The 12,641-nt window shown below is 40.1% G+C and overlaps 1 protein-coding gene and 1 pseudogene across 2 annotated transcripts in view; one reads left to right on the top strand and one right to left on the bottom strand.

Annotated features, from left to right (window-relative positions):
* Positions 1-12,641, top strand: part of Lrrc7 (leucine rich repeat containing 7) — a 471,125-nt gene that overhangs the window by 241,996 nt on the left and 216,488 nt on the right. The gene's annotated exons all lie outside the window — the stretch shown is intronic.
* On the bottom strand, positions 3,049-3,939 carry LOC127206614 (prohibitin-2-like; annotated as a pseudogene).

Below are 12,641 nucleotides of genomic sequence, written 5' to 3'. Positions count from 1 at the left end.
TAATGACCAGGTTCCCCAGGGTCACGGGAGGGCCTTTTCAAAACTATATGATTGATTAATTCTCCATGGTCTGTAAATCCTTAAAAGCAATTTGAAGAGAACGAAATTGAGCTTGTATGAGCCATTTTAAGTGCTCATAGCGTGCAGTACTCACCGTCCATTGTGAACAGGACCTGAACCTAACATTCAGAGCCTCCTGTCAAAACACAGGTGGGTGGAAGGCACAGTGAAGCATTCCACTAGAAATGAAGCGGGAGCCAAAATAACATTAAATACAAAATAATGTTAAGTAGTCTGTTTCATGAAATTCTCACTCAAAATCTCTGTTGTTGGATGAAAGAACGGGAACACAAAATCAGTGCCAATCAAGGAGTTTGGACTGAGTCACACATATCCCTTTGTAAACACAGTATGTGTCAAGGTCATAAGAACTTTACAGAATTGTCCCAAGATATGTCCCTGAGGCAGATTCCATTGTGTGGATGTATCCAGTTACTGGTAACCTCACCAGCATTTGGCTGTTCTAGTAATGCCACTGAGACCGGCTCTCACAAGTAACCTGTGCTACCCAGGCTGTGGTGCCTGAGTCCCTCTTTCTTCTCCCAGGAATAGACCACAAATTCACTAGCCCAACAGTTACACACATGTCACTTTGACCTTTCACAACACTATAAACTGCCCTCTGCAGTCTCCTTGTCAGTCCTCATCCTGTAAAGTCTATGGTGTAGACTGTTGCCCTTTGTGCCTCATATCCTTAGTAGCTGTCTATAAACACTAATATATGAAGTAAAATTAAACTGTATCTTCTTATTCATCAAAAAATTTAATTTGTTAGTCATAATTATTGCAAAATAATTCTTAGTTATCTTTTTAACTTTTTAAAAATGTATTATAATTTATTCAGATTATATCCCTACTGCCATCCCCTCACTTGTATCTTCCCGTTCCTACCTTCTTTCACCCTTCTGCCTTATTACCCTCCCCCTAGACCTCTGACATAAGGGGACCTCCTCCACCACCATATGCCCACAGCCTATCAAGTCTCATCCAGATAGCTTGCATCTGCTTCCTCTGTGTGCCCCCAGGGCCTCCCCACCAAGGGGAAGGGATCAAGTTGGATACACCAGAGTTCATGTCAGAGGCAGTCCCTCATCTCCCCACAACTGTGGAGAGTGAGCTGTCCATTGGCCAAATCTGAACAGGGGGTCTAGGTTCACTGCATGCATTGTCCTTAGTTGGTGCAACAGTTTGTGCAGGTGCCCCTGGGTCCAGATCCACTGGCCTTGACAGTCTCCTTGTGGGGCTCCTAAACTCTCTGGGTCCTTCCATCTCCCCATTCTTCCATACCACTCTCAGCACTCTGCCCAGAGCTCAGCAACAAGTCCCAGCATCTGTCCCAATCCCCCACTGAGTAGAGTTTCTTAGAGGACATCTATGTTAGGCTAATATGCACTTATAAGGGAGTATATACCGTGCGTGTCTTTCTGAATTTGGGTTACCTCACTTAAGATGATCATTTCTAGTTCCATCCATTTGCCTGCAAAGTTCAAGATTTCCTTGTTTTTAATAGCTGAGTAGCATTCCATTGTGTATTGATCGATTTAAGTTTCTAGTACTGACATGAGCTCATCCATGTTGTCTAACTGACTGTTTTTATAGGAATGGTATGCAGGTATTTCAGATCCTTGGCATCCAGTGAATCTTACTTGCTTTCTTAGTCATTTTTTTTAGTTCTGGAGAATGAAATAATCTACATATAACATCTTTCTCTATACCTTTCATCTTTTACTCCTCAGAGTCTAATCCAACTTGTTCAGCATGTAAGTAAGCTGCCTATGTTCTTCTCAAAATAAAAATCTATAATTTCAAGAATTAGTAACAATTAAAATAAAGATGAAATGTTTATTAGCTGTGTTTCTGTTTTGTTTTGTTTTGTTGTTATATCAGATGCAGCACTGCAGTCTTTCTTATCATTTAGCACTTATACCACAGAGCAAACTATTTGGTATATTTGTGTGCAATTCAGAAAACATAATCACTTGGTGTATCCACCCTTAATTATGTATATTCATTTGTGCAAAACTTTGTAAGTAAGAAATGCTTCTTATAAATATGAAGGGACACTTAATTATTTAAGTTTGGCATTTATAAAGTCTGTTATTTTGTTTGTTTGAAAAGGAATAATTATCATTTTCATCTTAATATAGGCAATTAAAATCTACATCCTCTATACGAAAATGAAGTGTTTCTTACCATGTCTGAAATGTATTTTAGTTCAATGCTTTAAGCTATTGCTGTGGAATATAATTTACATGTAATTCAACAAGCATTTGCCAAGTTGTCATGTTGTTATAGGTGCAACCTAAATTAAACATTAATGAATCCCAATGTCTGACTATATCGTGATCTTCCTAGGTCAGTCTCTCCTAGCTGCTGTCATCCTTAACTCTACCAAACGTACCAGTCCCTAATATCGCGATCTTCTCCTGTGCCACATCCCAGCCAGTATTAAATGTTTTCTTTACTCTTTCCGTGATTCAAGTTCTGTGGTTAATTACCAATGTGTTCTTCTGTAGACCTTCTTAGCACCCCGTCCCTAGCCAATGCCTATGGCTCAACAAAACTACCAGCCCGATTGAATTCAGTTCTTTGCACACATACTGGCATCGCAGAATTCATGATCCGGATCCAAAGTGCAGCCTTCTGCTCCTTAGCAATCATCTCATTCTCCCCACTGTGTCGATGACCAGATCTGCTCCACCTCCAGAACTGTGACCTGTCATCTCCATGTTCACCCTGCTGAGTATGCAGCACTGAACAATCTGAACCTCTCAGAAGATATTTCCTTTCCCGATCCAGCCTCTGTCCTATACTCCCTGATGGCTGCATGTTGGTCTTCCTTAATCAAGAAGGCAGACTCAAGGGAATCCATCACATGATGCTTGGGTCTGGGTCACCCCCTCCCCCCTCACACACACACAGCTGGCTCCTTGGAACTGGAGGAGTGCACCCACTTCTCTTGCGGTGTTCCTGCTGTCCACTCATTTCTTAACCCTTTATGAGGCTGTCGCTTCCCCGAGTAAAGCTTTGATCCTGTAGCTTCAGCACAGGGTCGTCAGCTGTGAGGCAGATGTGGTTCTATGATGTGGTGATTGTCTTGGAGATGTTCTGGGCGACCCTCTTCCGGAACTTGCTGTATCCGGGATTCTTGCTCAGTGCTTCTCCGAGCATCCTGGCAGCCCGGCCTCCTCCTCAGCCTGCACGATCTTCTGTCACCCAGTTCCTGATTTGCTTTTTCCACCAAAAACTGGGCCCGTTGGGCTTCCTGCTAGGCCACTTGTTTGGCTTCTACAGCAGCTGTGTACTCTCTGTTGAAGCTCATCTCTGTGATGGCTACAGCATCCAGGATGAGGCTCAAGGTCTTGGCTCACTCTATCAGCTCTCTTCAGATCAAAAGGGACACCTGAGCCCTCTGGATAATCAGCTGTGAGGCATTGAACTTGGCCACCCTACTCTTGAGCACCTCGCTGAGATGGACAGCAGCGCTTGCTCCTCACAGCCCAGCCCTAGGTGTTGGTACATGCTGGGGAGCTCCTGGGCATTGGATCGAGATAGCACGCGCAGGGAGATGTTCACCATCCGCAGGTCTTTGGAGCCCGTAGGGGAGAAGATTTTTCAGGGTCTGGCCGGTATGTCATAGATGATAGGGTACTGGAACCAGGGGATCCTGAAGTGAAGGCCTTCAGCCAGGATTGTGTCTTGTTGCACACTACCGATATAATTAAAGAAGATGTCTCTGTGACCACCTTCCACGGTGAACACGGATTCACGGACAGCACAGGCCACAGCCACAGCCCCCAGCAGCAGCTTGAGCACCGTGCGCATGCCCTGAGGCCTGGTGGGCAGGTATACCACTAAGTCTTTCAAGTTCTGGGCCATGTCTGATCCTCTGGAGGGCATCGGCACCAGCGGTCAGGAGCGGGTGCCCGCCGGCTTCTACCCAACTCCAGTTTATAGACGGAATCTGTGATTTTAAATCAGCCTTGTCTACATAGCAAGCTCCAGGATAGAGGTGCACAGTGCCCAGTTTCCACAAACAGAACAGAAACAGCCCCCGTGAAGTCAGAGCGAGATAAAACTCATCCAGAAACCACTCCTGCAGTAAGATGAGCTCTCATTCCTCTGGCAGGTGCCAACATCTGAAACAGGAAGGGGGCTTTGAAAATACACTGGCAAAAAAATAATAATAATAAATAATAAAATAAAAATGTATTGACAAAAGAGCCCAGGAAGAACTCTGAGAGGGAGGCTCCAGGGTGAGCTACTGAAAACGCAGAGCTCCTCCCAACACGTGCCTGAAGATGCTCACAAATATGGATGACATCCAGAGAATCTAGACAGTGAAACTGTTACTGTCCAAATCCTCCTTCTGAGGAATCTGAGGCAGGCAAATTCCTTGTCCAGGCCATGAATTTGTACCTAACACCTTCCTGGGGGCCCTCCAGGTGGGAGAAAGACCCGCTGCCTTGTTAAGCTGTAACTAGTTAACCTGCAGCCATCACCTTCTTAACTAGGATGGAGCAAATAAATTCGCATTCCCCTTTTTGTTTTCTGAGACAGTCCATTTGCTCTGCACTGTAATTCTACACCCTCCTGCCTCAGCCTCCCCATCACTGGGGTCTTAGGTGTGAACCCCTCCACTTGGCTTGTCTCTTTCTTCTTCCTCCTCTCCTCCTTTCTTCTTTTTTAATAAAATTTTATTCAGCCCAGCATGGCCTCAAACTCTCAAACTACTGGTCCTCCTGCCTCTCCTTCCTAAGTTGCAATAGGGGGTTACAAAACAGAAAAATTAAGGCTCCTGCAAGCCTCTTTTCATGGACTGAACATGTACTTGTGTGTAGTGACCTCAGAGGTCAGAAGAGGGCTCCAGATCCTCTGGAACCGCTGTTGCAGGTATCAAGAGCCGCCATGTGGATGCCAGGATCCCCAGCCCCACACAACCCCTTGCTATAAGAAGACAGTAAGATCCTGCTTGACCTTTGACCTTCAGAGCCCTGGAACTGTAAGAAGCTGCTCTGTTCTTTATTCCAAGATACTTCCTTAGAGAATCTGTGGGAGCAGCACAAATCAGCCTAAAATCCAGGGTAGGAGCTCAGAGCAACTCGAGATCAGGGAAGACAAACTGACCATAGACTAGCGGGAAAGGAGGAGAAGCAACTAATTAACAATCAACTTTACTAAGAGCCTTTTAGAAATCAGTCAATACTTTGTAAAAAAAAAAAAAAAAAAAAAAATTGCAATATTGATTACAGTAAAAACACTATCTCCAATGAATTGAGGGCCCAAAATTCCAATCACATACATTTTAGTGCGCGTTATTAGTCTGATAAATACAAGGCTAAAGGAAGAAAAATGCACTACTTTTGGACTATTAAGAGCAAATACTAGGCCGGGCAGTGGTGGTGCATGCCTTTAATCCCAGCACTCGAGAGGCAGAGGCAGGCTCTGTAGAGCCTGGTCTACAAAGTGACTCCAGGACAGCCAAAGCTACACAGAGAGACCCTGTCTCGAAAAACCAAAAAAAAAAAAAAAAAAAAAAAAAAAAAGAGCAAATACTGAAAAATGAGGCACTATAGAGTTGCTATGCTGGGCAAAGCACCACAGCTAGTGGGGCAGGCTGTACACTACAAACATGAGTAATCTACTGAGGGGCATGAGTCAATATGGATGCAGGGTTGGGGACTGACAAGCTTTTTCACATATGAGTCTTACTTACAAGACCCTTCCCTCTCGCTCCAAAGACGGCTGGGAACTGAGCCAAGATACAGCAGATACAGAGTGGCGCCTCAGTCAAAGTCGGTTCTGCCAGCCACCCACTTTGGTTAAAACCCTTCCCGCAGGCTCTCTGCATAGAGCTCGATGGACACTGAGATTTTCCTGCCATGTCATATCCCAAGGGTGGCAGATTCGTCTGGATAGCCAGCCAAAATTTCCCTGTAACATTGGAACATCCATCACCAGCCTTCTGGCACAATGTATAACAGACTTTATTGAGAAGCAGGAATTATGAATGTCTTGCCTAGCTTGGACTTCCTTTGTTGTTGTTTCTTTTTGGTTTTTGTCTTGTTTTGTTTATTTTTATTATAATTTGTTCATATTACAACTGATTGTGATCCCCTCACTCTTACTTTTCTCTTCCCACCCTCCCTCACTCTTACACCCTATTACCCTCTCCTAGCCCTCTGACAGGTGGGGCCCTTTGCCCCCACCATCTGACCACAGCCTATCAGGTCTTCCCTGGACAGCCTGTATGCCCTTCTCTGTTCCCACAGGGCTTCTCCACCAAAGGGCAGTGATCAGACGTCGGGCACCAGGGATCATGTCAGAGACATGGATCTATTTGCATTTTTTCTACATGGAGACCAACAGTTAGACCAGCACCATTTGTTGGAGATGCTATCTTTTTTTCCATTGTACGATTTTTGGCTTCTTTGTTAAAAATCAAGTTCAATAGGTCTGCGAATTTTTTTCTGGATCTTAAATTGGACTCCTATGATCAACCAGCTTATTTCTATGCCAGTACTATGCTGTTTTTGTTACTGTTGCTCTATAGTATAGCTTGAGATCCAGGATGGAGATTCCTCTGGAAGAACTTTTAATGTACAGGATTGTTTTATTCTTGGTTTTTTTTTTTTTTTTTTTTTTTTTCAATATGAAGTTAAGGATTGATCTGTCAAGGACCATAAAGAATTGTGTGGATTTTTTTGTGGGAATTACATCGAATCTGTGGATTTATTTTGAAAAGATGGCCATTTTACTATGTTGATTCTCCTGATCTATGAGATTTTTCCAACTTCTGATATTGTCTTCAATTTCTTTCTTCAGAGATTTGAAGTTTTTTCATTCAAGTCTTTCACTTGCTTGGATAGAATTACACCTAGATACTTTATATTATTTGTGACTATTGTGAAGGACATAGTTTCCCTAATTTCTTTCTCAGCCCATTTGTCATTTGTACACAGGAGGGCTACTGGTTTGTTTGTTTGTTTGTTTGTTTGGTGATTATGTATTCAGCCACTTTGCTGAAGGTGGTTATCAGTTATAGGAGTTCCTTGGTAGAACAGTTGAGGCCACTTATGTATACTATCATACCATCCATGAATAGTGATAATTTGGCCTCTTCCTTTCCAATTTGTATCCCCTTGGTCACATTTAGTAGTCTTATTGCTCTAGCTAGAACTTCAATTACTATATTGAAGAGATACAGAGCAAATGGACAGCCTTGTCTTGTCCCTGATTTCAGGGGGATTAATTTAAGTTTCTCTATGTTTAGTTTGATGTGAGCTACAGGCTTGCTGTATATTGCTCTTACTATGTTTAGGTATGTGCCTTGTATCCCTGCTCTCTCCAAGACTTCTAAAATGAATAGGTTTTACATTTTGTCAAATGCTTTTCCAGCATCTGAGTAAATGTCCATGTGGGTTTTTTTTTCTTTCAGTTTGGTTATATGATGGATTACATTGGTGAATTTCTGTATATTGAACCATGCCTGCATGCCTAGAATGAAGCCTACTTGGTTATGATGAATGAGATTTTTTGATGTATTCTTGGATTCAGTTTATGAGTGTTTTGTTGAGTATTTTTGTACCAATATTCAGAAGAGAAATTAGTTTGAAATTCTTTGTTGAGTCTTTCTGTGGTTTAAGTGTCAAGGTGACTGTGGCCTCATAGAATGAGTTTGATAGTGTTCTTTCTGATCCTATTTTGTGGAATAGTTTGAAGAAAATTGGTTATTAGCTCTTCTTTAAAGGTGTGATAGAATTCTGCACTGAGTCCATCTGGCCTTGTACTTTTTTTGGTTAGGAGACTTTTGATGATTGTTTCTATTTCCACAGTATATATAGGACTATTTATTTTGTTTACCTGATTTTGATTCAATTTTGGTAGTTGGTAGCTATCAAGAAAATTGTCCATTTCATTTAGATTTTCAAATTTTGTAGAATATAGGCTTTTGAAGTAAGACAAAGATCTTTTGGATTTCTTCAGTGTCTGTTGTTATGTCGCCCTTTTCATTTCTGATTTTATTGATTTGAATATTCTTCCTCTGCCTTTTAGTTAGTTTGGCTAATGGTTTGTCCATCTTGTTGATTTTCTCAAAGAACCAACTCTTGGTTGCCTTGATTCTTTGAATTGTTCTCTTTGTTTCTATTTTATTGATTTTAGCCCTGAGTTTGAGGATTTCTTGCCATCTACTCCTCTTTGGTGAGTCTGCTTCTTTTGGTTCTAGTGCTTTCAAGTGTGCTGGGATCTCTCCAATTTCTTTATAAAGGCACTTAGCACTATGAATTTTCCTCTTAGCACGGCTTTCATTGTGTCTCATAAGGTTGGATATGTTGTGCTTTAATTTTCATTGAAATCTAGGAAGTTTTTAATTTCTTTTTTTATTTCATCCCTACCCAGTAGGGAGTTGTTCAGTTTCCATGAGTTTGTAGGCATTGTGTTGTTTCTTTTGTTGTTGAGTTCCAGCTTTAATTCAGGGTGGTCTGATAAAACGCAAGAGATTAGTTCAATCTTCTTGTGTCTGCTGAGGTTTGCTTTGTGACCAAGTATATGGTCAATTTTGGAGAAAGTTCTGTGAGGTGCTGAGAAGAAGATGTATTCTTTTCTGTTTGGGTGAAAAGTTCTGCAGATATCATTTAAGTCCATTTGATTCATGATGTCTATTAGTTTCATTATTTGTTCATTTAGTTTCTGTCTTGGTGATCTATCTATTGGGGAAAGTGAGGTGTTGAAGTCTTCCACTATTAATGTGTGGGGTTTAATTTGTGACTTAAGCTTTAGTAATGTGTTTTGTTTTGTTTTGTTTTGTTTTGTTTTGTTTGAATGTTGGTGCTTCTGCATTTGGGGCATAGATGTTCAGAATTGAAACATCATCATGGTGTTTTTCCTTTCATGAGTATGAAGTGTCCTTCCCCATCTCTTTTGATTAGTTTTTGTTGAAAGTCTGTTATTAGATACCAGAATGGCTACTTCAGCTTTCTTCTTGGAATTTGCTTGGAATACCTTTTTCCAGCAATTTACTCTGAAGTAATATCTATCTTTATTGTTGAGGTGTGTCTTGTATGAAGCAGAATTATGGATCCTGTTGTACATCCATTCTGTTAGCCTGTGTTTTTTATTGGGGAGTTGAGGCCATTGTTGAGTGAGTGATATTAATGACCAGTGGTTATTGGTTCCTGATTTTTTTGATGTTGGTGGTGGTAGACTCTGTGTGTGTGTGTGTGTGTGTGTGTGTGTGTGTGTGTGTGTGTGTGTGTTTCCTTTCTTTTGATTTATTTTCTTTGTTTTCTAGGATAAAGTTAGCTTTTTGGGTTGGAGTTTTCCTTCTAGTATCTTATGTATGGATTTGTGGCTATGTACTGTTTAAACCTGGTTTTGTTGTGAAATATCTTGTTTTCTCCATCTATGGTGACTGAAAGTTTTGCTGGATATTGAGAAGTCGGGTGTAATTCTGATAGATTTGCCTTTATATGTGACTTGGCCTTTTTTCTCATGCATCTTTTAATATCATTTCTTTGTTCTGTACTTTTAATGTTTTGATTATTATGTGGCAGGAATATTTTAATTTCTGGTCGAAACTGGAGTTCTGTAGGCTTCTTGTATATTTATAGACATTTCTTTCTTTAAGTTAGAGAAGTTTTCTTCTATGATTTTGTTGATAATATTTTCTGGTCCTTGGAGCTTGGAATCTTCTTTTCCTCTATTCCTTTTATTCTTAGGTTTGGTCTTTGCATAATGTCCCAGATTTCTTCGATGTTCTATGTCAGGAGCTTTTTACATTTACTGTTTTCTTTGACTATTGTATCAATTTCTTCAATCATATCTTCTACCCCTGAGTTTCTGTCTTCTATCTCTTATGTTGGTGATGCTGTGTCTATAGTTCCTGCCCTCTTCTCCAGGTTTTGATTTCCAGAATTGTCTCAAATTTTTTTATTGTGTCTATCTCCATTTTTAGGTCTTGAATCCTTTTATTCATTTCCTTCTCCTGTTTGCTTGTAGTTTCCTGTCTTTAACTACTTTAAGTGATTTGTTCAATTCTTATATCTTTCTTTGTTTATTCCTGTTCAAGTTTGAGGGATTTGTTTTCCTCCTTTAATGCCTCTATCATTTTCATAACCTCAGATTTGAAATATTTCTCTTGTGCGTCAAGTGTGGTAGTATCTCCAGGGCTTGTTGTGGTAGTGAGACTATTGGGTTCTGGTGGTATCAAATGGCCCTGGAAATTGTTGCTTGTGTTCTTACTCTGCTAGGAGCTGACATGTCTCACTGCCAGGAAAGCATTTTATTAATAAAACATCTTTAAATGGCATATCCTATAGATATCTGAGGTTTTTAAAGGCTAGCTGTCTATATTATGTCTGAATAGGCAAATGTTTCTTTCAGCTACTTACTATGTGTTCAACTTTGAAAATATCTTTCTGTAATTAAGTAGACTAGAATCTAACATGACAGTGAGTTTGATTGCATTTCTTAATTATCCAAAATAGCTTGTAATAGTAGCTTTCAAGGACTAGAACTTCATGTTGTATTTCTAAATGGCTTGCATTTGTTCAATACCTTAAATAAGAGTTAAAACGTGTATATATAGTATTTACTAGCCAAATGTAATATTAATTGTGTATTAATATACAAAGATCTATACCAATGTGAGTTTTTTGGATAGTAATAGCTCTATAGTTAAGACTAGATTAAATAATCTACCCTTATTTCTATAATTTCTAAATTATTCCTACGTACTCCTTTTTTCTTTCAACTGTTTCCATCCCTTTTACCCCTAACAAAGACGATAAATAAAGATAGAGAAAAGAAAAAGAGAATAATCCCTGAATATAATCCTGATACTTTTTCCCCCTTGATCAAGACAATTAACAACTTGTAACTAACCTCCTTTTAATGATGATCAGCACCCAAAAAATGACCAAAAACCTCTCCATCCACTCTTAAACCAAATCTCGTTCTTCAACCTAATTACTTCCTTCCTGCAGGTCCCTTTGCGTCACCATGGGCTTTTGCCAAGTGTAATGACTACTCCTGATTCTCTTTGGATGTTCAATCAGCAATTTTCTGGATTAGGTTCACCTTGTCTCTCTAATGGAAACGACTTCTCCACTTACAGTCTAGGGCTCAATGCTCTCATTTTGTCTAGGACCTTACTGGGCCTCTTGTTTGGTCTCCTATGTTAACTCTCTCTTATTTTGACTGGCATCACAGCTTAATTTCCTGTCATCTTCATTGTCTTCTAGATTGATTCTATCTGAGCCAACATCTGTTTCATAGTTTAGATATTGTGTAATAATAGAACTCTCATTTCTTTTGTTTTTAAGATTTATGTATTATGTATACAGTGTTCTGCCTGCATGTGCACCTGCAGGCCAGAAGAGGGCATCAGATCACATTATAGATGGCTATGAGCCACCATGTGGTTGCTGGGAATTGAACTCAGGACCTCTAGAGGGACAGTCAGTGCCCTTAACCTCTGAGGCATCTCTTTTTTAAATTGTAGCTGAGTAGTATTCCATAGTGCAAATATACCACAATTTCTTTATCCATTCTTCTACTGAGGGACATTTAGGTTGTTTCCAGGTTCTGGCTATTACAAATAAGCCTGCTATGAACATGGTTGAGCATATGCCCTTGTTGTGTGGTGGAGCCTCTTCTGGGTCTATTCCAAGGAGTGGAATAGCTGGGTCTTGGTTTATTTATCTGTGGGTGAGGGTTGGTGTACATATGAGTACAGATGCCTTCAAAGACCAGAGGAGTCAGATCCCCCTCTGCAGGCAAAGGTACAGGTATTTGTGAGCTGTCTGATGTGAATGCTGGAAATTGAACTCAAATTCCTGAAAAACAGTATGTGCTCTAAACAGCTGAGCCAATTCTCCAGACTTAAATTACCAGTTCTTAAGTCTGTCTGGCCCTCTCTGTTAAACTCTAAGTTTACAAACAAACCCTTCCTAGTACAACTCTGTCTTCTCTCTCAAGGTTAGTTCCTATACCATGTTCCCATCAGAGCAGGAAGTAGCTCAGTCTCTCAAGTCACCCAGCCAAATGTTCTAGGGCCGTCCTTAATTCCCTTTTATCCAATATCCAAGTTTTTTGTGATACTTCTCATCACTAAAACACAGTATATATTTACATTTACATATTTCTTCAGTGTATGCATTCAACTAATAAAACGTAAGCTCCACGAATAAAAAGCATTCCCTGTCTTTTCTAAACTGCTTCCTCTGTGTTCAGCACTCCCAATACAGAGTAAAACGCTCAGTAAAACCTCCTGAATATGTGAATGACTCTTCAGGAGCACAAATTAAATATATATATATTAAAAGAAAAATAACAGAGTCTTTAACTCGTAACCATGCACAATGCTGTTCTGTTTCATGTTGTTGTATTTTCTGCTGTTTTTTTTTTTTTTTTTTTTTTTCTACTCTCATTTGATTTTAGAAGCAGAACAACAGACAGTAAGAACAAAGGGCTTAAAATGGTGGAGTAAATCCTCATGCAAATGCTAGAATTTAAATTTCTCTATGTGGACGGTTTTTAGACCTGGGTTTGGTTGAGAAATTAGATAAGGCAGGCAAAAC

Source organism: Acomys russatus, chromosome 23 (genome assembly GCF_903995435.1).
Source record: "Acomys russatus chromosome 23, mAcoRus1.1, whole genome shotgun sequence".
Classification (NCBI taxonomy): domain Eukaryota; kingdom Metazoa; phylum Chordata; class Mammalia; order Rodentia; family Muridae; genus Acomys; species Acomys russatus.
The sequence above is the reverse complement of the archived record's forward strand: the minus strand, read 5'-3'. Positions and strand labels throughout refer to the sequence as shown.